We start from the raw sequence: 27,997 nt of genomic DNA, 5'->3' as shown, positions 1-27,997 counted from the left end.
TCAGCAGAGGAGGGTCAGATCTGATTGGGTGATGACAGAGTTCCTCTGGCCGCTTATCCAACTCTCTCCGCTGCCCAAGATGGAAACCAATCCCAACGAGAAAGAGAAGTTTGGTCATTTGTGTGGCAAATGTCTGTCTGAAATAAGCAAAAGCTCTCCACCCGCTTCCTCCAACCCATCAAGGCCTCGTGCTGGCCAGCAGGGCTCTGCAACACAATTAACAATCCATACCCCATTATAGGAAACCAGACCCTTCCCTTCTGGTCACTGGGAGAATTCCCAAAAGCAGATGAAGAAGCAGTAAGGCCACGTGGCCAGGAGAGCACCAGCTCCGTAGTCAGCCACAGCCACAATCAAGTCTCAGCACTGCCTCTTCGCACCTGTGTGACCCATGACTCCTCACTAGACCTTTCTGAGTCCCAGGCTTCCTTATCAGTACAGAGGGGAGGGGAGAGGAGGAGTAATTTCTACCCTCGACAGGACCGTTGGGAAGATTAAATGAGCTAACAGGTATCAAGTGACTGGCAAAGTGCCTGGCACAGAGGGAGGCCTAAAAGATGTTAGCAAAGCTGTCATAGTAACTGGAATACTGAAGAAATAATAAGCGACATTCTCAGCTTCTCAAGTCTGAGGGTGTCCCTTGGGCAAACTGGACTCTGATGATATTAAGCAGAGGGCTGAAGTGAAGGGTCCTCCTGAGGAGGGAGGCCTTCCAATGGAAGTTTCTTTCTCCCTCTACCTATTCTCCATGAGGTAACTGCCCAGAACATCATCATCCAAGCTATCCACGCACGCTTCTCTGTGCTTCACAAGCAGAGGCCCCAGTGGAAGAGACCCTGGCCTGTATCCACCTCTCTCAAGGAAATGTGAGTCAATGGAGAAGCATAAATGGCAGTCCAGGGCAAATTTCTTGCCTCTTCTCCAGTCAGCATAGCAGTGGGTATTCGGTTTGTTCCATGAAAAGACGGCAAGGCCTCTGGGGGGGGTGCTTCAGGTCCACATCCGTAACATGGGGAAAACAGTCACTATTCAGGCTTGCTCACATTCATTCTGCACACACTTAAAAAATACTAGGAGCCAGGCCCTGCTCTAGATGCTGAGACATAGCAATAAAACAAGGAGCTCACATGTTAAGAATGGCGCAAAAAGCAAACATGACATCAGATGGTAAGTGCTGTAAAGAATAATAAAACAGGAGATGCAAATGACAGGAGGGTCACTTTAGGCCATTTTAAGGTGCTCGGGAAGGCCTGAGGCAGTATCCCAGCCATTCAAGCAGAGACCTGAATCAAGTAATGAAATAAGCACATGCATACGTATATTACAATTTTGGATACATCTGTCTGTATATAAAATATATACACACACAGAGCCAGGAACACAGCACCCGCTGTGGAAACCTGAAGGATCTAGTCTGAGAGTTAAGAGTGCTTGAGAGGCTCCTGCGTGGCTCAGTCGGTTAAGCGTGCAACTTAGGCTCAGGTCATGATCTCACAGTTCACGAGTTCGAGTCCCACGTTGAGCTCTATGCTGAGAGCTCGAGCTTGGAGCCTGCTTCAGATTCTGTGTCTCCCTCTCTCTGTCCCTCCCCTGCTCACGCTCTGTCTCTCTCTCTCTGTCAAAAATAAATAAACATTAAACATTTTTTTTTAAAAAGTGCTCGAGGGCTGACCAGGACTGGCACCTTCATAAAACCTATGCTCTTCCCTCAGATTCTGATATAAGAATCACTATTAGAAGACATTTCTTTTTCTTTCCTTTTTCATACTTGATGGTGTACCACAGACAGGGAAGGTACTCCCTCTCAGGACTGTGGTCCCCCTTGGTTGCCTCTGCATTCCACTGTACAGACAACTGAATTCACCCAGTCCCCTACGGATGGACATGGAGGGACAGCTCCCATCTTTGCTGACAATCGGTGCTGTAATGAGCTGCCTTGGACACAGATCACTTCCCACACTTGGAAATACCTATAGGCACAAGTCCTAGAAATGGAACTGCTGGGACAGAGGAAAGGCACGTGTGGGGGTCACAATGACAGATCCTGCCAAAGTCCCCTCCAAAGTGATGGTCCCATCTTCTCTCTGCCCAACACTAGACAAGCCTTATGCACAAATACCTTTTTACGTCAAATAACCTTTCTGCGTCTAACGGGCACTTCCTACTTCTACAGATGCTGCCAGGGGCAGTGTGGCAAACACGTCACCTCCCGGCAAGTATTCTCACGCCAGTACTCAAAGCCCTCCTACCTGTCTCGCCCTCTTCCTGCTTTTCCTCCCCACGCCAGGAAGGAAAAAGGACTGTGCAGCACATATACTTAAAATAAAAGAAGAAGAAGGAAAAAGGACTAAAGCCCAACAACTTATGTAAACTATGTTTACTACGCACCTTGGCCGTGAAGTCGGGATGAGGGCAACGTGGCCTCAGAGGGCTGCCATTAGGATTCAAGGAGATGACACAGGTAAGGGACTTAGAACAATGGCTGGCACTCACTACTTGATAAGTAACTACTGCCATTATTATATTTGTTAAATGGGAGCAATCATTTAAAAGCTTTGTATGTAGGGGCACCTGAGTGGTTCAGTCGCTTGAACATTCGACTCCTGATTTTGGCTCAGGTCACGATCTCATGATTTCGTGGGTTCAGGCCCTGCATTGGGCTCTGCACTGGCAGTGGAGCCTGCTTGGGATTTTCTCTCTCTCCCTCTCTCTCTGCCCCTCCCCCACTTGCATGCAAACACTCACCCTGTCTCTCTCTCTCTCTCAAAATAAACTTAAAAAAAAAAAGCTTTGTACGTAAAAGTGCTTAGCAGTATACCTATTATGAAGTAGCCACTGCTAGCCATCACTACTGATTTTATTACATTACTATTATAATTTTGTTCATTTCCTCAGCAAGATTCAGTAAGATATGTATCTGGTGGAAGGTGTTACACCTTTATTTAACAAAATAGGTGTAGTCCCTGCCTTCACAGAGCTGCTATCATTGAGAGGATGACAGGCCCGAATACATCAGCTGAGCAGCTCAGGGACGAAGGGTGGAGCACAGCCTGGGCAGGCCCCTGGGAGTCAGGTTTAAGGAGAGATCTGAAAGAAGAGTCTGCAAGGGCAGGCCAGAATTGGAAGGGGCGGGGGAAGACCGGGAGAAGAGGAAGCATCCCAGGGGCAGGGAACAAATGCCATGCATTGAAGGAACTGAAAGCAGGCCAGGTGGCTGGCTGGCAGATGCAGAGGGACCCGCAGGACGAAGCTAGGGGCAGGAGGCAGGCAGGGGTCATGGCATGCTGGGCTGGCCTTTCTACAGGGTACTGCTTTGGAAACATGGACACTGCATGGGACACCCCTCATCCTCTAGTGGCCCAGGAGTGAAATGAAGTTTTAGTATTCGTATAGTAAAAAGGTACAGCTTAATCACTGTCTTCAGGGTCTTGCTTAATAACTCCCAGCCCAGAGGACCTGGGAAGGGGACACAGTAGGTACCCACAATAGGTACCTCCCTATTGAACAATGACCCCTCCCTGCCTACAGCTGATTGGCCCAAGGAGAGTGTCTGACCTCAGCGGGGCCTGTCTTGAGAAGCCCTTCCTGGTCCTGATTAATGAGTCGAAAGGGAGATATTTTCTCTTCGTTGGGTTGTTTTGGGCTTGGGCTGAGAGAATACAGGGTTATTCTCTGCAGGAGCCTGTACTGCAAGGTGTATAACTTGGTCTGTGGATAACCAGGTTTCCCAGCCATTAGAAGGAAAGGCAGACAGAGAGAGAGACAGACAGACAGACACACTAATATAAGAGAATGAATACAGCAGACACAGGCAGAGGGAAGCCATGGGGAAAGAATCCTGATAGTGACATTCGTGTTCTGGTTCCAATCCACAGGCTGGCCACTTCCCAGCACCCATTCTGTTCTTCCTCTAGGAGTTTCTGGGTGGGAGCAACCAGTCCGTTGGTGATTCCACCCTGCCCAGTGATTGGTTCAGGGAAGGTCACGGGACCTGTGGTAGTCCAATCAGAGAGGAGCTCTGATGTCTTGCACTGTGACTGGAGGCAGATACCTCCCCTCTCTCTCCAGCCAGGAATAGTCTTAAACCTGGACCAGTGGGACAGCTACTCTACAACCTCCAGGGCAGCCAAGTTTGAGGATGACCCAATTATCAGAGGGAAGAATGGAAGGACAGAAAGAAAGTGGGTCACTGTGATGGCCCCTGAGCTCCCGGCCCAACCAGCCCAGAAAGTGACCCCACCTCTGGACTTTCCAGTTGCCCGAGCCAATCCTTTCCCTTGGGTTTATGGTGTTTCTGTTACTTGCAACCAAGTAACTGGCTAGTACACAGTCCTTCCTGAGGCTTCGCTTTCATTTTTCTGGACCATCCAGCACGCTCTGGTTAAATCCTCCTTTTTTTGCCTGAGCCGCAAAGATGACAGGCCTTAAGGTGCTCTAAGAGCAGTAACAGCAATTTGGCCAATGACTTAACTTGCCCCTGCCACAGTTTCCCCAGCTGTTAAATGGGGATAGTAATGATAAACACTTCATTGCGTTGTTAAGAGGATTAGAAATGATTTAAAGAATACCTCATGCATTGTAAATTCTCCACACATTAGCAATTATTATTCTAAAGCACTGAAGGGTAACTGAAAGGTCTCAATTAGCTACACCCCTCCCCCATCTTGTTTGCTGTTTCTTTGTTCAGGTCAGCAAGCCCTTTCTTCATAAACAGTCCCCAAAGAACAGCCAGCCCAGTTTCTGTCAGGAGGGTCGCAAATCTAGCCTCAGTGGGGGATCGGAATGAAAAGAGATTGGACTCAACTTCTCCGGTAGCTGGGTGGCGGAGGAAGCCCTCATGAGCTCATTTCTCCATCAAATACAAGCTGGGGTCTAAAGTTTCAAAACACAGGCTGGGGCATGCTGGCACAGTCCCACGAGAGGACAAAGAAAAGAGAAAAGAGGCTGGATGGAAGAGAAGCCACCACACGGCAGGTTCCACAACTAACTGTCGGGAGGAGGCTCCCAGGCTGGCTTCCAGCCACATCCGCTCTCTGCACAGCTCTGAGACCGCAGGAAGAAGGGACCCCCACCATGTCTGTATTTACAGCTGGGAACTGGCATGGGCACGGGAAACTCGGAAATAAACTCTGTCAGGAAGCGAGAACTGGAAGATGCTTCCATAGCAACGCCCATCTGGAGCTCCCTGCCCGCAGCTGGAAACATTCAGAAGCGAAGCTTATCTAGAGATGTCCACCAAATTCATTTTTTCCATTTGCACTTGGAATATGTTACTTAAACTTCACTTCTCTGGGGAGCCTCTGGGAAGCCCCTATTCTTTGGCTCAAAAAAATCCTATCCTGAACATTTAGGACACAGGACTCATCAGGGTGGCTGTGTGTTTCTCCCTCTCTCTGTGGAGAGGTGGGCTGTGTCTGCCTTGTTCACTGGTACCTGGCCCAGAACAGGTCTTTAATCCATGCTTCCTGATTAAAGAAGTCAACTGGTTTGTTCTCGATTTGGTTATTCATAACTTTAGCTACCATGTAAGCACCTGTATGCACATGGCAATGAACTGAGATGCACGACACCCCATGAGGGACTTACTACTGTTACGCCCACTTTGAAAATGAGGCTCCTTCTCAAGGTCAAAGCCACAAAAGAACTGGAGTTCTTTCATCTCAAGAGAAGGATAGGAGAGAGTGTGACTATCTATCTAAAGTAGGGCTGGACAGGTAGAGGGACATATAATGAGTCGGCTCTGACACTAAGAACTTTTTGAGTAGAAATGTTATAGAGCTGGAGTGTATCCCTCATCGAGGAACTCTGGAACACATGCTTCTTGGGACACAAACATTAAACAGCCTGCTACATCCCGGGAGAATTCTACCCAACCTTCCCAGAAACCACAGCTCATATGATTCCTTACCTTTAACATATTTTTTTCTGCTTATGAAAGCAATATATGCTTATATATGCATATAAAAAAAACTTGGAAAATAAAGAAAGTGCAAAGAAGAATATAAAGTTACCCATCATCTTCCCACCAAGGGATAACCACTGTAAAGATGTTGGTTTATTTCCTTCCAGTCTTTTTTTTCTAGTGTGAACAGTGTGTGTATAGGAGAGATATGGAAAGAGAGATTTTTTTCCCCCTTTAAAGTCTCCTACCTGTGCTTTTCTGTGAGACTTTTAAACATCAAGTGAAAAATAATATTTTCAAGTGGCAAAATTAAGCCTATTTCCTCAAACTACAGACGTGGGGAGGAAGGAGCCTTCCCTGTTCCTCTCCTCCAATTTCTGCTTCCACCTGACCCCTACTACAGACCAGCAGTTCTCAATCCTAACTGTGCCTGACCATAACAGTAACTGCCACAGTCAGCATTAACTGAGCAACTACTACAGAAGAGGCCATTTAAAACATTTTACAGATATTCTCTAATTTAATCCTTACAATCCTATGAGGCAGATATCATCATCATTTTACAGATGAGGAAACTGAGGCAAAAAAGGTTAAGTGACTTTCCCAAGGTCATCTGGCTGTTAAATGGTGGTGTTGGAACTTGAACCCAGGCCATGAGGCTCAAGGCGTCCCCTTTTCCCTGGTCCACACTGCTCAAGACCTCGGCAACAGTGACACCAACCCTGAGCTTCAGGGCAAGGTTCCCAATGTTCCTACTGCCAAGCGTGTCATCATGATTATTCATACTTCTCTCCAGACTCATTCTGTTTCCTAAAGGAAATGAGAAATTGCCGAAATTCAGCACAAGTGAGAGAGCCGGAAGCTACAGCTGACCACATCCACATGTGGGTCTCCTGCGGGGCTGCCTAAGAGACATTCTTAAATGATGACCCTTCTCAAGGGTCCAGGGTCAGCCCCTGGGCTGTTGACCCTCCACTGAGACTCCACCCAGCACCAGATGGGATGTGAAGGCCCCTCCCTAACTCCCAGTGCCGCAGAGGGATGGGAACAAGCCTCGCTGGAAAACTCCCAGCCCACCACCTATTTAAGAGTGAATCTGGAGAAGGGGCTGGGAGCAAAGCCTGTGTGGCAGGGACAGGCAAGGCCTTCTCTTGTGTGTTCAGAGGACTAGCGGGGCTGGACTCAGTGTCTGGTCACTGTGGAGCATCAGCCAGTTATGTTTTTGCCACCAGCACACAGATCCCTGAATGAGAGCAGCTCATGACTCCCTCCACCGAATGGCAAAACCACACCCACGTCTGAAGGGGGTTTTCCCGGGGGTTAATCACCAGGGAGTTTGTCTCCCCTCCAAGGAGGGAAGAGAAAACCCTCATTTCAGAAAAAGGTCACTGAATGCCTGGTTCACAGGAGAAATTGCTACGTTGGGCTTGAAAGCGACTACGCTTTCAGCTGCTGAGCCCAAAGGCTCTCTCCACAAAGGGGCATCCAGGCAGAGGATGAGGGGAAGATATCGAGGGCTAAGACTGTCGTTTATCCAATGGGCCCTCGAACTGCCTGTGTGCAGTAGGAGCTGTTCACCACTATTCAATTTTAGGCTGTGTGTGTGTGTGTGTGTGTGTGTGTGTGTGTGTATGCTGGGGGTTGAGTGGGGCTGGGTTTGTTCTGTTAACATTCTAAAAAGCGTGCAAAGGTACAATGAACTCCCATGTACTCTAACCCAGATTCAATAATTACCAAGATTCTGCCACACGAGCTCCGTTTATTCCTTATCTATTATTCCTTATCTATTATTCCTCCCGTTCCTTCTTGCCGAAGTAAAGTAAATCCCAGACATCACGTCATTTTACCTTACATGTTTCAGTTTGCAGCTCTGAAAACTTTGGACGTTTTATTACGTGTCCATAACATCAGGCTGGTTTCATTACAGATTAAGAGAACAATGAATTTTTTTCTGAGAAACAAGACCCTAAAAGAGAAGTACTGACAAAGGTGTAGGGAAATGGGTCATCTCATCTACTACCGATGGAGTAATGGCTTTCTGGAGGGCCCCCTGGTAATACAAATCCAAAAAGGTCTAACAACCTGTAGGTATCTTCCAACTCAGCTTTTCCATTCGTGCACTCATCAAAAAAATATTTACTGACCTCTACCATGTGCCTGGCAGTGTCCTAAGCATTTTTCTCCCTGGTTCTGATATGAAAATGGAGGCACAGAGAAGTACGGTTGTTTACTCAGGCTTACACAGCTCTGATATGCGAGAGCTAATATTCAAATCCAAGCCATCTAAGTTTCAGTGTGTAATACGAGATCCTGGCGAAGTAGCAATTTAGGCTTTCCACTTAGGAAAGCCATTGCTCTGGGTTCCATGGAGTACTCCCTATCCATACTGGCAGATGCTTATTAAGTGGAATCTGCCTCAGACCCTGTGCACAAGGTAGGAATGATAACATTAGTCCCATTTTTCAGATTAGGAAACTAAAGTACGGAAGCTTGAAGGCACCTAGCGCAGATACTAGTGGACGTATGTGGCATGCCCAGCAGCTCTGCCTCCTCAGTCAGGAGGTGCCCCTCCACCATGCTGCCATGCCGCTCCACCGTCCTGGCAAGGCCGTGGCTGTGTTCATCCTTCATCCCACTCTCAGACACCACCTTCGGGGATGGGCACATGACCGACGGCTACAGACTGAATATCTGTGTCCCCCACCAAACCTGTATGCTGGAACCTCATCTCCAGTGTGATGGTGGGACTTTTGGGAAGTGATCTGGCCAATCCCGTTTCTAAAGGAGGTCCCAGAGAGCTCCCTTGCCCCTTCTGCCACGAGTGAGGACACAGCAAAGAGATGGTCATCTATGAAGCAGGAAGCTGGCCCTGACCAGACAACAAATCTGTCGACACCTTGATCCTGGATGCCCCAAGGTTCCAGGATGGTGAGAAAGAAATTTCTGTGTTTATAAGCTCCCCAATCTATGGCATTTTTGTTATAGCAGCCCAAATGGACACACACACCCAACTAGAATCTTCCCTGGGGCTTGTATAAAGATGCTGAAGACAAGAAATCCCCTTTCCACCGGCTTCATAGATCAGGAGGATTTGCACCTTGACCCAGCCTGTTTGCACAGTGAAGTCAAGTGGAGCAAGGGATAGGAGCAGAGCCCCAATGACATGTCTGAGCCCCCTACTTGGGCTAGGTCTGAAGCTCCTCTCCTCTCGGCTTCCCAGTGACACAAGACGAATTCATCTGACAATGCAAAGAGCCTTGATTAATCTACCCAGCATGCACTGTCCCAATGCCCACTTCGGTTCCTTCTGGAGCCTACCCTCCTCATGCCATTTCCCTTGCACTTGGCAGGAGTCCTACTTATCTTTCAAAGGCCAGAGCAATCCCTGAGCATGATTTTCTACACACTCTTTTCTCTCCTCTCCAGCTCACTCCCCCTGACCTTGCAGCGCAGAATCTCTGTCCTCTGTGTTCCCACGGCACTTGGTGCTCACCACTCACCACTCATCACCCTGCATTATGGCCATCTGGGTGTCCCCTGCCATGAAGACAGTACTAGATGGGGGTTAAGACCACAGGCTCTGCAGGAGGAAAGATGTGGGTTCAAATCCCTGCTCTGCCATTACAAACTCTATAAAGACCCAGGCAAACCATCTTTTCATCTATAGGATGATCTATAGGATCATCTCTCTGATCCTTGATTTTGTTCATCTATGGAGGGGAGCTAGTAATAGTATTCATCTGTAGCAGACACTTAGCTGTGTAGCTTATGGTCACTCCCGACCCTTGTCCCTTGCTGCTCCCCACTACGGAGACATCCACTTTCCCAGCCTCCCTTGTAACCAGAGGCAATCACTGGCTCCTATATGGCTGGCCATTCAGAGATAAAGAGAAGTCTACCGGGGGTAGGAGTGTTTATGAGAGCATGTTCCCTTTGGAAAAGAAAGACACAGGAAGAAAAAGCCTCTTCCCCTGCCACTATTCCCTGCTTGGGACGCTGTGTGTAAGGATGCGATCATCAGGCCAGGGCAGTTATCCTGTGACCACACAACGACCAACACCGGGATGAAACGGATGTACACAGGGGCTATGAAATAGAGAGAAAGCAGCCAGTTCTCGAAGGTGTCACCGAGCCTCTGCAACGGCCACGGAGCTTGTCTCCTCCATCCTTTGCAGCGAGAGAATTCACTGTCTCCATCACTCATGCAAGAATCACCAGGCATCTCGTTACCTGAGGCCCAACGTGTCCCAACCAGCAGTTCGTCTCATAGAGTAAGGGTTCGATGCCATCGTGCATGCAAACTGCTTAGCGTGTTGCTGGCACTCACTCAGTGTCGGTTAAAGACTGTTACCATTATCACAGTTAGCTGCTCAAGGCCATTCCACGGTGTCTACACTCCACTGCAGACAGAGAAGATGCCAGCATCGAATACTCGGCACATTTTATCCCCTGCCTGGCGCCTGATGGAGGGAACCACAGCCATCTGAGGTGACTGCAGTCGCACGAAAGAGAAGAGGCAAGGGGCAGCGGGGGCCTGATGGCTCAGCAACCTCACGAGGGAGCTGCTTTTTCAACTGTCATGTGTCCCAACTGCCAGGATCTATATACACTGGCACTGTTTTTGCCATGTCTATCCCCAGACCACCTGTACTATCACTGACTCTGCATTTTTCCTTAACTGTATTCACTTTTATTTTGGCTTACATACCGATGTTAGCCTCACCCAAAGCAGAAATAGCCATGGAACACTGGGTTTGATATGCTATTGAAATTCTTTTCCTGTTACGCATTAAAATAAAAGTACAGCTATTAAAATGTTTAAAGTGTTTATTCATATATCACCTCAAATTATCTAGTGTTATGATCTGACCTTGGGAAACCTGTGCCCATGGCACTAAGACATCATTCCCAGTCAGCACGCTCTCTCCCTTGCACCTTGCACCATTCTAGAAACACAAAAGCTCAAATGCCTGCTCTAAATAACCCTTCCAGAGGCTGAGATCTCTCCCAAACTCCCTCATTAGGGCGCCATTCCCCTGGGACACATCCATGGTTTATACCTTCTACTTACATTGTCTTCTAGGATGGGTTAAAGATAACAGCAATAAAGCCAACATGCATGAAGGACATTCTCTGTGCCACGTGCTGCTTTATACAGATTGACTCACGATCTTCAAATGGTACCATGTGAAGCAGGTGGTATTACTCCCACTTCACAGATGAGGAAACTGAGGCTCAGAAGGGATTAAGTCACTTGCTCAAGGTCCCACAGCCAGGGCTGAATCCAGGTGACTGACTCTGGGGCTGCCCTTCTGACCTCTTCGCTACTCTGCTGTCCCTACAACAGCCAGCACTGACCAAGATCTACGCTGATGGACCACTGATATTGAGCGAGCCTGAGGAACTCGCCTAAAGTAGCTGGGAACACCTGAGACCCAGGTCTGTCAATTCTCGTGCTCACTCTCACCGTGTACAACCGACCATGGAGCCAGCGTATAGCAGAACCTGAATGGAACCCTCCTTTACTCCTGGAGGTCACAGTACTCCTCCACTCCCTGGCTTCCTCACTGTCCCCACTGAGCTCACGTCACTCAGCCCCGAGAGGCCAACTCTCCTCTGAAAGGAGGACAAGAGTCTCTGACACAACCAAACAGAACCTCACGTCACCATCCCTCATGCCCAAAGGAGAGCAGGCTGACCAAACTGTAGTTTTCTAAAACCAACCCATTCATAACATAATTCAGTGGAAGGTTTCTCCTCACCTAGTTGCTAGGCCTGACGCTCACATTCTTAATTGATCGCCATCACGACAGCCCGTGCTTACGGGGCTTACCATGAGTGTAAGGCCATGTGCTAACGTGTGCTAAATGCTTCACAAGTACTGACTCACTGAATGCTCACAGCATCCTTATGAGGAGGGGACTAACATTACCTTTGTTTTAGGATAAGGAAATGCAGTCGCATGGAGGCTAAAGCCAGTGGCCCAAGGCCAATGAGCTGGGAGTGGTGGTTCCAGAGGCCCGCCTTAAGCACTTGGTGACACTACCTCCCACAGCATAATCTCTCTTGTGTACTGAGTGCTCATGGAGTGCCAAGTTCTGGACTAAACACTTCACGTAAGATGACCTCAGTGAACTGACACCACCACTCCCATACACATACAGCTCAATCATGTAGGTATTTTAAAAACAAAGAGCCTGAAGCTCAGAGAGGTGAAGTCACCTGCCCAAGGTCACACAGCTAGTATAGGGTGGAGTCAGGAAAAAGTTACCTACGGTGTGACTCCGAAGCCATTGGCTACAAGACTTCACAGCCTCATACCCAACCTCCATCCCAGATCTCCCTGTTCCCAGCAAGCCCCTAACAGAAATCAGTCTCTAGCTCTGAGAAAATGGGGTGGACCGTCTTTTCTGTAACAGGGTAGCACAGCGCAGTACAGAGTTCAGCAGCCACACTTTTCCTGGTAACTGCTACTCTGCACGGTCTCCAGGAAGCTATCAGCACATCCCCCTCCTCAGCAATGAACCCACTGAACTCATGTTGCAGGGGGGCTCCAGGAGCCAGGCCAGGTCTTTCCAGGGTGATGGTAACTGACCAGTGACACTGCTCTCTCCCTTGCCCTTCTGTTAGGTTTTGCTCCATGGCCTTTGCTCTGGGGGTGTGAGGAGGTGTTTCTTCCCTGAAGGTCTGCCACTGGTGCTCCCCTTTCTGCACCAGCAGAGCCTTCCTCCGGTCTCCAGACAGATCGATCAGTGAGCCATCTTGGTCCCGTCCAAATGCCTAATGCGTTCACAGAGTGCATAAGGGCAAGGACTCTAAAGACAGAGAGCTTAGGTTCAAATCCCAGCTTTGCCATTTACCAGCTGTGGGATCTCAGGTAAGTTATCTCCCCTCCCTGTGCTTCAGTTTCCTCATCTGTTAAAGGGGAATAATGATAGCACAACATCATAAGGTTGTGGGAATTTAAAACACTTAGAATTGGCCCTGGCACTCAGAACTATATAAACGTTTGCTACTATTAGTATGAGTGGCCCAATAAAACATACTCCCACCCATTAGGTGGGTAGAGATGTCCACTGGGCCTCTGAGACCCTGCGATCACCCACCAGCTACACATCAAGAAAAAGCAGACTCTCTCAAAAGACCTGCTGACCAGCCATGAGACAGCAGTAATTATAGTCCACTTGCAATTATTTGGCTTGTTTGGTTGTTTATATGTTTATACTTCGTCCATACCCCCAGACCAAACAGAAAGCTCCATGAAGGTGAGGCTAGTGTTCCAGACCCCCGGGACTTGGCAGGAGACGGAATTCAATAAACACTCCCTCCACGATCAGGGTCTTGTGTGAAGAGAACCCTCTGATTGTCTCAACTTGCTTCTTTCCCCTTTAATGCCGTGCCCAAGGTGGTGCCTGCCACACCAGAGGCCCCCCAAAGAGACATCCAGTGACTGAATGAGGCCCTCAGATCTATTTAACAAGAGCACCTACCACCTGCCAGACCTGACAAACCAAAAAAAGATGCCTCTATCCCTGTCCCCAGGCGTCTGGTGATCTAGTCCATCTGGTCACAGAGATCAAGATGTGGTATAAAATGACTCAGAAACACTCCAGGGTGGCTCAGCAGTGACAGAAACAGGAGCCGACACCACTCTAGAATTCTGCAGAGGACACACCAGAGAAGGTGCCTCCTGGACCCTGTCACACAGAACCCTAAGTAAACATATGAGCTCTACTCATGCAAACAGACACCAGGCCAAACAAGAGGCCAGGTGGGTGGCCCCCATGGTTGTCTTTCTAAGCAACATCAACAAACACAGCAGTGAACCCCAAATCCTCATCTCTAAGGCTGGCTCAGTAAGGACCTAGCACCTTCACTGGGTGGGTGGAAACCCAAGGCCCAGCCTGGATGTGCTGCGCCAATGAGCAGTGATGTTAACAAGTTAAAGAATGCATCCTGAGTAGGAAGGCTTGGTGTGGATCCTGACTCCACCCAGAATGAAAGTAGCCACGACCTGTGCTGCATCTGTGGGCACAGCTAGGCTTGAGGGCTTTGGACCAATGGTTCTCATCTGGGGGTGATTTGCCACCCCTACCCCAGAGAACATGTGCAGACACTTTCGATGGTCATGAGTGGGGGCAGGGCGCTGCTGCTACTCGCATCCCATGGTCAGTGGTCAGTCCCACAGTGCACAGGACAGCCCCCAGAACAAAGAATGATCCCACCCAAAAGGCCAACAGTGTTGAGGTTGAGAAACCCTGATCTAGGCTCTCAAAGTGCAAAAAAAAAAAATAGTGAATCATCAAGGGATTTGGTGAAAATGTAGACTGGATTCAGTGAGAGGGGTCCAGTGGGAGGAGCCGTGGTCCAAGGAGCAGGGGCATTTGGCAGCATTGGTATCCCCTGGGAGCTCCTTGGATACACAGGCCCTCGGTCCTTCCCCAGACCTGATGAGTCAGAATCTGCATTTTAGCAAGATTGCTAGGTGGTTCTCAGGTACATTCAGTGAATGCAAATGAGGGAGCTCTGAGAAAATCTCCATTCCTGGGTCTTTGGCCCTTTGGCCCTTTGGAGGGAGCAGCCACTGTGGAGGGTGGAGGTTCCACACAGTCCTCGAGCTCTAGCGACAGATATCCCACCAACCCTCAGCTTCTTGGCATCAAATAACCTGTTCCACCCCTCCACCTCCCGCCCCACCACCCAGGGGCAGAGCTGCTTCTGGCACCCGAGACCTGGCGGTCCACCAGACACCAAGCTTCTGCGCAAGAATCTGGCCGATGCGGAGAAACAGGAGTCAAATCCGAGCATCGTAACTGTTCATGAACAACTAGAGGAAAGAGGACTTCATCTCACTGTGACGTAAAATCGCAAGGTGATGATAATTATAGCCAGCACTTCCTGTGTGCACTTTTCTAAGCATGGGAACTACTGTCCCCATTCTACAGACGAGAAAGCAAAGGCAAGGCACAGGTAAATCATTTGCCCAAGGTCCCACGGGTGGGCAAGTGGGGAAGTCAGAGCTGAAACCCAAGTCTAGGAGTCTACCTGCTGCTCTATCGTACCAAGCCTTGGTATTTTAATACCTTCCTTACCTCTGGCACAAAGTAAAGAGCTCATTAATCCCCGCCTCTCCCCTCCTCCCCCCCCCAAGAAACAGGCTCCATTTGGCTGCGCTGTTCTCTGGCACTTTGCCAGGGCAGCTAGCTTTCGGTTGTCCTACTTTGGGGAAGAAGAAAGTAGGCTTCAGACACAGAGCATCAAAGCACAGCTGGGCTTGGGGCACCTGGGTGGCTCAGTCAATTAAGTGTACAACTCTTGATTTTGGCTCAGGTCATGATCTCACGGTTCATGAGTTCGAGCCCCACATAGGGCTCTATGCTGACAGTGTAGAGCCTGCTTGGGATTCTCTCTCTCAAAATAAATAAATTAAAAAAAAAAAAAGCACAGCTGAGCCACCACCTTTGGGATAAAAATGTAAACCACACTATTGTCTAAAAAATCAGGGAACCTAGGGGGTGCCTGGGTGGCTCAGTCGGTCGAACATCCAACTTCGGCTCAGGTCATGATCTCGTGGTTCGTGGGTTCAAGCCCCGTGTCAGGCTCTGTGCTGACAGCTCAGAGCCTGGAGCCTGCTTTGGGTTCTGTGTCTCCCTCCCTCTCTGCCCCTCCCCCACTCACACTCTCTCTCTCTCTCAAAAGTAAATAAAAACATTTAAAAAAATGTTTTTTTTAATTAAAAAAAATTTTTTTTTTCAACGTTTATTTATTTTTGGGACAGAGAGAGACAGAGCATGAACGGGGGAGGGGCAGAGAGAGAGGGAGACACAGAATCGGAAACAGGCTCCAGGCTCTGAGCCATCAGCCCAGAGCCTGACGCGGGGCTCGAACTCCCGGACCGCGAGATCGTGACCTGGCTGAAGTCGGACGCTTAACCGACTGCGCCACCCAGGCGCCCCTAAAAAAATGTTTTTTAAATCAGGGAACCTAGCTCTGGGGTAAAGGGTCTTTTCCTCATGGACTGGAGTCTCTGAGTAAGGGCCTTCAGAAAGTTGGAGCGAGGCAGGTGCCAGGCCTCTGGTCCCCTCATACCTCTTCCCAGATGCCAAAATCAGCCTCCCACAGCCCTTTCCTCCAAATACTCTCATGGATGGAAGAAAGTGGAGGCTTCAGGGAGCAAACTCAGGGCCTACAAACTTCTCCCATCACATTCTCAATCTTGTTCATCCAACTCAAGCCATGCCAGCCTCTTCTCTGTTCCTCCAACTTGCCAAACTCGTTCCTACCTCAGGGCCTTTGTACCTGCTGTCCTTTCTGCCAGGAACCCTCTTTTTTCAACTTTTTGCATGGCTGGCCCCTTTTCATCCTTCAAATCTCATATCAAATGTCACTTCCTTAGACAGGTGCTTCCTAACCCCACTAAGGTACCCCTCTCACCAATTGCTCATATCACACAGTATCTTCTTTTAGTTGAGTGTCTGACACAGAGCAGAAGCCCTCTAAATATTGCTGAATGAATACATGAATCTTTATTTCTAGTCAGTTTAAGGAAATGATGACTCTCTTCGGAAGGGTTCACCAGAACAACAGGCTCTAGTTTGCTAGAGTTGTAAACTCTATTTGTGGAGTATGGGACCAGCCATATTCCACAGCAACCAAAGAACAATAAAAACAACAAAAACAATTACAATGATATTAATGCAGCTTTAATGCACACTTACTATGTGCCAGGAACTGTACAAGGTGCTTCACTAGTTCAAGGCTCACTAATAAGCCTGTGATGAACTTGTTCTTCATTTTACGGAGACAGATACCAAGGCTTGAGAAAGTGATGTCACTTGCCCAAGGTCACAATTTAGTAAAGGAGCAAATGCAGCGCAGGGCCCTTAACCACTGCCCAGGCCACCCCTGCACAGGGCTTATGGCAGTGCTCCCTGAGACTGGAAAAACAGGGCATCTGAGAAAGTGACTCATTATTCTCAGGAGACTCAGCCCAGCTGTATCTTTCTCCCAGCTTCTCCCACAAAGAACACATAGTTGCTCACAACTCCACAAATTCCACCTCTATAACCAGATCTGTACTAAGCAAATTTGTTGATCAGAGTTGGGTATAAAATTTTACATTTTATATATAAAATACAAGATCATTGCTGGACAGCTGTTTTTGGCTGAAGTCACTGGTTGAACTGGATTGAACTTCACCTTCCCCTGGAATCGAGCTTGCTGTTACTCCACATACTTGAAGCTAAAACTCAATCACTCTTCTTGTTCAAAACTCCCACATAAGGCCCACTAGCAATAGATAACTCTTACACATGTGCCTGTGAGACAGACACTTTACAATTCCAACTCTTTTAACCCTCACAGCCACCTCAGGGGTAGGTCCTATTATTATCCCCACCTCACAGATGAGAACGCTGAAGTCCCGAAAAGGGCACTGCCTTGCAAGTAAGCTGCAGATTTGAACCTCAGCCCATGGCTCGAGTCTGCTTTCAGTCACTGCCCTCCACCTCTCTAAGTGCCTCTCTAACCCTGATTTGACATCTGCCCAGAAGATACTCCATGTAAGTTCTGTTTAGCTGTTCACTGTACCACGTGCATCATTTACTTACTCATTCATTCAGAAATGTTTTTAAAACCTATTGCATGGTCAGAATTGGGCTAAGGGATGTGGATGCAAGGTCCCCACCTTCCAAACATTTGGCTTAGGTGAACTAATGAATGAAAAAAAAAAGTCTACGACATCTTAGTTAATTTTTTAAAAAATGTTTAATGTTTATTTATTTTTGAGAGAGTGAGTGCATGCACATGAGTGGGGGGTGGGCAGAGAGAGAGGGAGACCGAGAATTCGAAGCAGGCTCTGCACTGTCAGCACAAACCCTGACACAGGGCTCGATCCCATGAACCATGAGATCATGACGTGAGCTGAAGTTGAATGCTCAACTGAACCACCCATGTGCCCCAGTAACATTGTAGTTGATTTGAGAAGTTCAAAGCTTTCCCACTAACATCAGGAACAAGGCAAGGATGCCCCTTCTCACCACTACTTTTCAACATTATGCTGGAAGTCCTAGCTAATGCAATAAGACAAGAAAAGGAAATAAAAAGTATACAGATTGGAAAGGAAGAAATAAAACTGTCTTTGTTCACAGACGACATGATCATAAGTGTAGAAAATCCTAAAGAATCAAATAAAAACCAAAAGAAAACACAAAGCTCCTGGAATAGTTGATTATAGCAAGGTTGTAGGATACAAGGTCAATATAAAAACTCAATTGCTTTCCTATACACCAGCAATGAAAAAGTGGAATTTGAAATTAAAAACTCAATACCTTGGTACATTGGCATCCCTCAAAATGAAATACTTAGGTATAAATCTAACAAAATATGTACAAGAGGAAAACTATAAAATTCTGATGGAAGATATCAAAGAACTAAATAAATGGAGAGATATTCTATGTTCATAAATAGTAAGATTCAGTGTTGTCAAGGTATCCGTTCTTTCCAGCCAGGTGTGGTGGCGCATGCCTGTAGTACTAGCTACTCGGGAGGCTGAGGCATGAGGATGCCCACTGGGTGTTAGCACTAAGTTCAGCATCAGTACAGTGACCTCCCAGGAGCAGGGGACCATTAGATTGCCTAAGGAGGAGTGAATCAACCCAGGTTGGAAATGGAGCAGGGTCAAAATTCCTGTGCTAGTCAGTAGTGGGATCATGCCTGTGAACAGTCAGTGCCTTCAGCCTGGGCACCACAGTGAAACCTCATCTCAAAAAAAATAAAAATAAAAAAATAAAAAAAGAGATATCAGTTCTTTCCCACTTAATCTGTAGATTCAATGTAATCCCAGTGATTCTGAATATTGACAAAATGATTCTAAAGTTTACATGGAGAGCAAAAGCCCTAGAATAGCCAAAACAATATTGAAGAAGAAGAGCAAAATCAGAGGACTGATAATACCCAATTACAAATCTACAGTAGTTAAGGGGCGCCTGGGTGGCTCTGTCAGTTAAGCATCCAACTTTGGCTCAGGTCATGATCTCATGGTTTGTGAGTTCGAGCCCTGAGTCGGGCTGTGTGCTGTCAGTTCAGAGCCTGGAACTTGCTTTGGATTCTGTGTCTCCTTCTCTCTCTGCCCCAACCCCACTCATGCTCTATCAAAAAAAAAATATTAAAAGAAAAATTAAACAACAACAAAAACCAAAGCTACAGTAGTTAACACAGTGTAGTATTGGTAAAAGAACAGACAAATAGATTAATGGAACTGAATAGACCCACATAAGTACAGTCAACTGATCTTTGACAAAGGAGCAAAGATGACACAATGGAGCAAAGATAATCTTTTAGACAAGTGGTGCTGGAACTGAACATCCACATGCAGAAAAACGAATCTAGACACAGACCTTACATCTTTTGCAAAAGTTAATGCAAAATGGACTGTTCGCAGACTTAAATGTAAAACAAAAAATCCTAAAACTCCTAGAAGATAACACAGGGGAAAACCTAGATGACCTTGGGTATAGTGATCATTTTTTAGATACAACACCAAAGGCATAATCCATGAAAAAAAGAGTTGAGAAACTGGGCTTCACTAAAATTCAAAACTTCTGCTCTGTTAAAGACAATGTCAAGAGAATGAGAAGACAAGCCACAGATTATGAGAAAATATTTGCAAAGATTTAAAAAATGGGCCAAATATCTTTTTTTAATTTATTTTTTTACGTTTATTTATTTTTGATAGACAGAGAGAGACAGAGCACAAGTCGGGGAGGGGCAGAGAGAGAGGGACACAGAATCCAAAGCAGGCTCCATGCTCCAAGCTGTCAGCAAAGAGCCTGACGTGGGGCTCGAACTCACAAACCGTGAGACCACGACCTGAACCAAAGTCGGACGCTTAACTGAGCCACCCAGGCGCCCCTAATGGGCCAAATATCTTAACAGACATTTCACCAAAGAAGATACACAGATGACAAACAAGCATATGAAAAGATGCTCCACATTATATTCAACAGGGAAATGCAAATTAAAACAAGAGGGGCACCTGCTTAGCTCAGTCAGTAGAGTATGTGACTCTCAGGGTCATGAGTTCAAGTCCCATGATGAGCATAGAGCTTACTTAGAAACAACAACAGCGAGGGGTGCCTGGGTGGCTCAGTCGGTTGAGTGACCGACTTCAGCTCAGGTCATGATCTCACGGTTTGTGAGTTCGAGCCCTGCATTGGGCTCTATGCTGACAGCTCAGAGCCTGGAGCCTGCTTCTGATTCTGTGTTTCCCTCTCTCTCTGCCCCTCCCCCATTCATGCTCTGTCTCTCTCTGTCTCAGAAATAAATAAATATTAAAAAAAAAAAAAAACAACAACAGCGAGATACCACCACACACCTAGTAGAATGGCCAAATCCAGAACACTGACACCAAATGCTTGTGAGGATGTGGGAAAACAGGAACTCCCATTCACTGCTAATGGTAATGCAACATGGTACAGCCACTTTGGAAGACAATTTGGTGGTTTCTTATAAAAGTAAACATACTCTTACCATTCGATCTAGCAATCATGCTCCTTGGTATTTACCCAAAGGAGTTAGAAATTTCTGTTCATGTAAAAACCTGCACAGAGATGTGTATAGCAACTTTATTCATAATTTCCAAAAGCTGGAAGTAACCAAGACGTCCTTCAGTAGATGAACGGATAAACTCTGGTACATCCAAACAGTGGAATATTACTCACGCCGTAAAAAGACATAGAGAAACCTTAAGTGTATTTACTAAGTGAAAGAAGCCAATCTGGAAAGGCTACATACTGTATTATTCCAATCATACAACATCCTGGGAAAGGCAAAACAATGGAGGCGGCAAAGAGATTGATGATTGCCAGGGGTTAGGAGGAGGAAAGGATGAACTGGTGGAGCACACAGGATTTTTAGGGCAGTGAAACTACTCTGTATGGTACTACAATGGTGGATATGTGTCATTATACATTTGTCCAAACTCACGGAATGTACCCCAAGAGTCTGTAAACTATGAACTCTGGGTGATGACGCCATGTCTCTGTAGGTTCATCAATTGTAATAATGTACCACTTTGGTGGATGATGTTGATAACAGGGGAGGTCCATGCATGGGTGGGGTAAGTATGCACCCCCATACTATGCATGGGTAGGGGGTATCCTCCATTGTGCTATGAATCTGAAAGTGCTCTGAAAAGCAAACACTATTAAAAAAAAAAATCAGGCTAGGGGCACCTGGGTGGCTCAGTTGGGTAAGGATCCGACTTTGGCTCAGGTCATGATCTCATGTTTCAGGAGTTCTAGTCCCGCACTGGGCTCTCTCTTGTCAGCACAGAACCAGCTTCAGATCCTCTGTCCCCTCTCTCTCTGCCCCTCCCTGGATTCATATTCTCTCTCTCTCTCTCTCTCTCTCTCCCCCCCCCCTTTCTCTCAAAATAAATAAATAAATAAATAAATACTAAAAAAAAAATTAGGCTAACAAAATAAGCCATCAATAAAAAGGTGCATGTTATTCTGAAATACCAGATATTCAATTTAAAAAAATGAACATTATGAAAAGTAAGGGTTTTATTTTGATTTTTTTAAGTTTATTTATTTTGAGAGAGAGAACAAGAGCTCAAGCTGGAGAGGGGCAGAGAAGGTGAGAATTCCAAGCAGGCTCCACACTGTCAGTACAGCACCTGACACGGGGCTCAATCCCACAAATTGTAAGATTACTACCTGAACTGAAACCAAGAGTCAGACACCCAAACAACTGAGCCACCCTGGAACCCCGTTTTTTGTTTTTTTGTTTTTTTTAACTAAGACTTGCTTTTTCACATGTCTGTAATGGGCCTAATGCAGACCCATCTCTTGGGGCTGCTGAGAGGGTTAACTGAGTTAACCAAGCACCTGCAATGCCTGGCACATGGTCGGTGCACAGTGTTACTTATTGTTATCTCCAGCACCCTGGACAGTGCCCTGACACACAGTAGGCACTCCCTGGCCCAAGGGGGCCCAGCCATCTGCAAAAAGAGGCCCAGCCCAAGGGAGGTGATGACCTGAAAGGCCTCTAGGAGCCAATGGGATGGTCCTCTAGGCAAACAGGCATGTAGGTAAACAGACCTGCACGGAAAAAAAACCGGTTCTGCAGCCTTTCTCCAGCTGCTCTAGTCACTCTTCCCCAGAGCCTGCCTCTCGACTTTGATCTAGGAGGTATAATTGTTGCCCTGATTAGATGGATACAACTCAAGGGGCTTTAGAACTGTGTCCCTCACAAACTTTCCTCCAGCACTTCAGGTTGGAGGCCAGGAGTTCTGCCACAATCCATGGGTCACTTTCTGCAAATCAACCCCAACAATGTGGACGTGTGTCATATGCTGGGAGGAGAGCCCCTCCTGATGGTTAGACTTGCAAATACTTACAGAGCACCCCTGTGATAACGCATTTCTATTCTACTGGGAGAGACAATTAGGAAAATTCTAGATTTCCCAGCCATCCTTGCAGTTAAGGGCAGTCACGTGGTTTTATATGGCCCATGACATATAAAGAGAAGTCTAGTGGAATTACCATTCTTGACTAAATAGGCAATCCTTTGCTCCAGGTATTTGTAGAAGGGTGTTTTTTGGAAATGGTGAGGTGTTAATGGTAACAAAGGGCACTGTTTCCCTGAAATGATGGTGGCACTGCTATCACTGACATTAAGTTCCCCAGAGTCTAATGTAGAGACTCTGACGGAAAGCAGAGTGTGTGCAGTAACAATAATAATAATAATAATAGCTGGCATTCACTGATGTCACTACTTGCATGCACTATTTTAAGTACAATACAAATGTTAACTCCTTTCCTCCTCAGCAAAGAACCAAGATGCAGGGGCTACGTTACTTGCCCAACGTAGACAGTAACTGGCAGAGAGGGGTTATCAGTATCCAGGTGATCAGGCTCCCAAATCAAAAGTCTTCATTGTGAGCTATGTTAAGTGTGAGCCCAAGTCAAGCCTATAAAAATAAATGAAGCCCTCATTACCACATATTGAGCATTTACTATGTAGCAACCTCGGAACTGAGCACGGTGTGTGTGTCACCCTCCAAAAACCCCTGTGGTTGGCATCGTGACTGTGTCTACCGAAAAGACGAGAGGTGATGGACTTGTCCTGTGTCACATGATTGGTAAGGACCCTTGAGGCCAGAGGCACAGGCCTGCAAACCACTAGATACTAGATCACAACTCCTAGGAAGAGCTTACAAGAGAAATTTTCTTTCATTATCAACCACAGTCAATAACCTGATCTCAAGGACATTCTTGGCCTCTCCTTTGCCACACGTGATAAAGGCCACATGCACTTGGCCACAGAGAAAAGCAGGGCATGTAAGGAAACAGAGCAGAACCTCACACCCAGGTGCTCCTAGAATCAAGGCCACAGTTCCTCCCTCGACCTTCAGGCCCTGGCAGACAGAACAGGGCCCTCCTCTTTGCTTTAACTCACAGGCCCTCCCTCTGCCTGGAGGAAGCCACACTCCCCAGGACCTCCACACATGCTGTTCATGCTGTTGTCTCAATACATGCTCTTCCTCAATACACACCTTTCTCTCTCCCCTAATTAACCCCTAGTGTTCAACCACTGGACTGGATAAACAGAGATTTAAAAAAAGAAACAAAAAACTGCAAAGTGCAGGATAGGGTGTTAGCTACATTTTGTATAAGGAAAAGGGGTATAAAAATAGATTATCAGTATTTGCATTAAAACACTTTAGAAGGATATGCAAAAACTAATACAAATGATTGCTTAAGGGGTGGAGGAACAAGGCAAACAGGAAAAGGAGTAGCAGAGAAAGACCTGTCACTGTGTGTCCACACACACATACACACACACAGGTGGACTTTTCAAGCATATAAATGCATGGCCTAATTTTTAAAAAGGGTCACAAGTAAAAACAAAGCAGGAGTAATGGACAGAGAGGGTCAGAGAAGGCACCGGAATGCATCCTTGGGTGGGACTGCCTGAGAATGTCTGACTCCCCCATGTGCCTGTGGATTCCTGAGCCCAGGCCCAGACCTGCTGTGGCTGCCAGCCGGGAGCCTGCCACGCAGCTGGTGCCCAAGAAACGCTTAGGGTGAGCGTGAGTGGATGCACCAACCAACCCACCTCCTGCCGCACACCTGGGCTTGGCCCACAATCTGCAGCCCAGCTGTCTCCATGAAACAAATGGGTGAGGGGGAAGGGAACACAGTCACCTTGCAAGGAAAGTGCTCTACGACACACTATTGAAGGAAAGCGTGTGGTGCAAGGATCAGTAAACCCTTTCTGCAGAGCCCCCAGAGAGTAAATACTTTAAGTCTGGGGGCCATGTGGTCTCTGTCGCAACTGCTCACCTCTGCTGTCGGTGTGGACGCAGCCACACACCATACATAACCAAAGGAGCTTGGCTGTGTTTCAGTAAAACTTTATTCATGGATGCGGAAGCCCAAAGGCCGTGTGATTTCACACGTCATGAAATGTTCTTTTGATTTTTTTTCAACCGTTAAAAATGTAAAAGTGTAAAAGCCTGGGTCCTACAGAAACAGGCAGTGGAGCCAAATATGGCCCGTGGACTGTGGCCTGCTGCCCTCGGTGTTGATGAGAGTCTGGCCAGCATTTATACAGTAGTCGTACATACACAGAGACTTTCTGAAAGGAGACAGGCCACAGTGGCTGCTTCTGCTTCTGTGACTGCTTCAGGGGAAGGAAGAAAGTTGATTTTATTTTTCACTGAGGTACCGTGTGCAAATTAATGAAATACTGTTTTAAACTCAGTACTACGAAGAGAGAGGAGACTGTATGGCGTGAAGAGCCTAAGCTCTGGAGTGAGAGACCGTGGCCAGAATACCAACTCTCTTCCTCACTGGCTGGGAACCCAAAAGGTATTTTTCCTCCCTGAGTCTCAGCGCCATGGGGATCATGTTAATACTGCCCTCATGGGATGTAATGAGGATTCCATGGGTTAATTCCTTTGAACAGTGTCAGGCACCTGGAAAGTGCTAGCTATTATTATCTTTCTTATTAAGAGTCTTTTTTGTGGAGAAAAGCCATTCTCTGAAGGGAAGCCTGAAACGTAACCGCGGCTATGAAACTCCCCTTGAGAGCCCGCCCAGGCCCACAGTGAGTCATCCAACTGTTCACATAATAGATGCCTTGTGACGTGAGGAAGTTCATTTGTATTAGCAACCGCATTCCACAGAGATGCATCCTGGAGCCACGTCTACACATCCTGTTCCACAGAAAAGGCAGCCAGCTCCCCAATTCTGGGTCTGTCCCCAACCATCACACTGGGTGGGCTGCAGGGCTACGCACCTAGGAGATCATTCAGTGGCCATTTATTAAACATCTACTGTGTGCGAGAACATGCAGGCACATGCCCCTCTGCACGTTACCTGGAAGCTGCAGGTGCAACCATGAGCTTCTTTTAAAATCAGTGGTGGCTATAGAGAGTAGATGTTTTGGTTGTGTGCTCCCATAAACTTCTTGCATTTTCCTGTGTGTCTGTTCATTCAAGAATTATTTACTGGGGGTGGGGGGCGCCTGCGTGGCTGAGTCAGTTGAGCATCCGACTTCGGCTCAGGTCATGATCTTGCAGTCCATGGGTTCGAGCCCATGTCAGGCTCTGTGCTGACAGCTTGGAGCCTGGAGCCTGTTTCAGATTCTGTCTCCCTCTCTCTCTGCCCCTCCCCCACTGGTCCTCTCTCGCTCGCTCGCTCTCTCAATAAATAAATAAACAAACAAACAAACAAACAAACTTAAAACAAAAAAAGAACTATTTACTGACCTCCTAAGGACCAAGTGTTGTTCTAGGCACTTGGTCTTAACCAGGATCCTCATTCTCCAGCTCTTTCCCTCTGAACTTTGAGACCTGTCAGGAAGATACCTTGTGTTACCACTGTCTCCTCTGTGTCCTCTGTGCTCAGCACAGGCCATGGCACAAAACAGGCAAGTAACCAGGGGCCTGGGGGTAGGGCAGTGGGCAGCCAGCATGGCGAATCACAGGCCCTGCCCAGCCACATGATCCAAGCTGGGCCAATCAGCTGCTCTTCCTCAGGAATGTGAATTCCAAGCTGCTGACAAAAATAACACTAATGCTACGAATAACGTACTCACGACACAAATAACAAAATAATGATAATAATAACAGGAATAAAATAAAAATAGTGGCTTTTATCTAGCCACATACTCTACTCAGCACTGTTTTAAAAGTCCCAAGTGTCACCTTACAGGGTCCTCGCAGGAACTCTACGTTTATCCCTTTCAGCTGACAAACCGAGGCACAGAAAGACTGGGAAACTTGTGAAGCAGCAGTGAGGTTGGGATTCATGCCAGCTACAGTCTTCACTGCCACCTCACCGCCTCCTCCTCTGCCAGGACAGCCCTGAAGACGTGGCCCCGAATACCCGCCTCAAGATGCCCCAGGGCTGCCTGACCCCAGTCTTACTTCTAGTGCACGTGTCCAGGCTGGTTTCTATTGCCTGCAACCCAAGAACCCTGACTGATAAACCAGGACTATTTACTTGGTTTCACACCTGCCAGTGAGCCGGCACTGCTTCCCAGTGCCACAGGGTGGGGGCAGCTTGTGAACATTGTAGGAGGTGGAACTGGTGGCCGGGGCATTCACGGGCAGCCTGCACCTACACACACAGCCATATTTCCATGTAGGGAAGGAAATCCAACAGGAGCAGGAGGGAGAGCAAAAGAGCTACGTTAGTGGATGCCGTCCCCAGAGGACCACTGCCGGCACTTTGGGTGGAACAATCCCGCGCTACGACATCAGTCTTCTGCATCGCAGGAAATTTAACATTCTTGGCCCCCATGTTACCATGAGACCAAACAGCTCCACACATTTCTGAATGCCTCCCGGGGGGTGGTATCCAGTGGTTGCGCCTCACACCCCCACACCATGTCTGGTAGCCCACCTGTCAAGCACTTTCCTAACTTGGATTCTGGTTTTCTATTAGCTGTTTTTAAGTCCCACAACATAAAAGGTTTAATCACTTAATACCCACAGAGCCCCTGCTGCATGCCTGGAGCAGCTCTAGAGGTCTTGTCTACAATATTCAATTACCCCTCACAGGAACCAACGCAGTGGACACCATGACCAAAGTCGCCGCTCCCATCGTAAAGATGAGGAAACCGACTTACTGGGGGGGTGGGGGGGAGGGGGTGGGCGGAGCCTTGACGGCAGGCATTCTCCTCAGAGTCCAGTGGGAGTTGGCAGGTTACGACCAGTACTTAGGCCTTTCAACTTCACCCTGGAGGTGGTCTGCTTCCCCTCTGCCCAGATGCTGCCCTCTCGCTGCCCTCTCGGCCTCAGGGCTCTGCACAGACACACACCTTCTCACGAAGCCCCCTCGCCACCTTCCCCGACCCCTGGGTCTGGCCCTTTGCTCCACACGTTAATATGCCCTCCAAGTTCCTTATATTTCCACTTTATGGTATTTATCACGGTGGCAATCAATGTTTGTGAAGTTATTTGTTTAGTGTCTAAATCCTCTGCCTCCTTTCCAGATCGTCAATTTCATGAGGGCAAGGACTTGCTTAATGATGTACCTGTGTGTCCCCGGCACCTGGTGCGTGCCGTAAATATGTGCTTAGTAACAAATCAACTGCTTTTTTTAAAAAATTCATGTTTAAAACTAGGACAGTAAAACACTGACTCTTAAAACCTGAAACCAGGCTGAGGGCTGGCCTAGAATTGATAGAGAAAGAGATCAGTAGTCACTTGAGCTTTTACATGGTGGCACTAAGGAGGGGGGAGATGTACCACTGCGATGGCACAATTATGGAAACTCAAAAGTCATCGTTAAAAATAAATACTGGGGAAACAAAGGCATGAAAGTAAACACACATTCTTCTGTCCAGAATTTCAAGCCTCTACTCCTGCACTTTACCTTCCCCCTCTCCTTCCTCCTAAGGTAAATTAAAAGCACAGGCCACAAGTGGACCCTCTGGGGACAAATCCTACCTCTACCACAAATAAACAAACATGATCTTGAGCAGGTCAATTAATCCCTGTGCATCAGGAAAACGGTGACACAGCAGGGTCCAGCTCTCAAGGTTGCTGTAAAATGAATTCATCCATGCACCCTGCCA

The 27,997-nt window shown here is 47.4% G+C and overlaps 1 protein-coding gene and 1 long non-coding RNA gene across 7 annotated transcripts in view; one reads left to right on the top strand and one right to left on the bottom strand.

Annotated features, from left to right (window-relative positions):
• SIPA1L3 (signal induced proliferation associated 1 like 3) overlaps positions 1-27,997 on the bottom strand; it is a 237,193-nt gene that overhangs the window by 159,121 nt on the left and 50,075 nt on the right. For 2 of the 6 annotated variants that reach the window (XM_027044594.2, XM_053210535.1), the window contains exon 2: positions 25,683-25,766. The exons of the other annotated variants lie outside the window; for them this stretch is intronic. The gene's annotated coding sequence lies outside the window, so the exon portion shown is untranslated. The remainder of the gene's footprint in view (positions 1-25,682; positions 25,767-27,997) is intronic. 6 annotated transcript variants of the gene reach the window in all.
• LOC113595288 (uncharacterized) lies at positions 572-7,654 on the top strand. The gene is made up of 3 exons (XR_003415777.2): positions 572-866; positions 2,288-2,461; positions 4,688-7,654. It is a non-coding gene; the product is annotated as an uncharacterized LOC113595288 (long non-coding RNA).

Source organism: Acinonyx jubatus, chromosome E2 (assembly GCF_027475565.1).
Source record: "Acinonyx jubatus isolate Ajub_Pintada_27869175 chromosome E2, VMU_Ajub_asm_v1.0, whole genome shotgun sequence".
Lineage (NCBI taxonomy): Eukaryota > Metazoa > Chordata > Mammalia > Carnivora > Felidae > Acinonyx > Acinonyx jubatus.
Note: the sequence above shows the minus strand (reverse complement) of the source record. Positions and strands in the feature narration are given on the sequence as shown.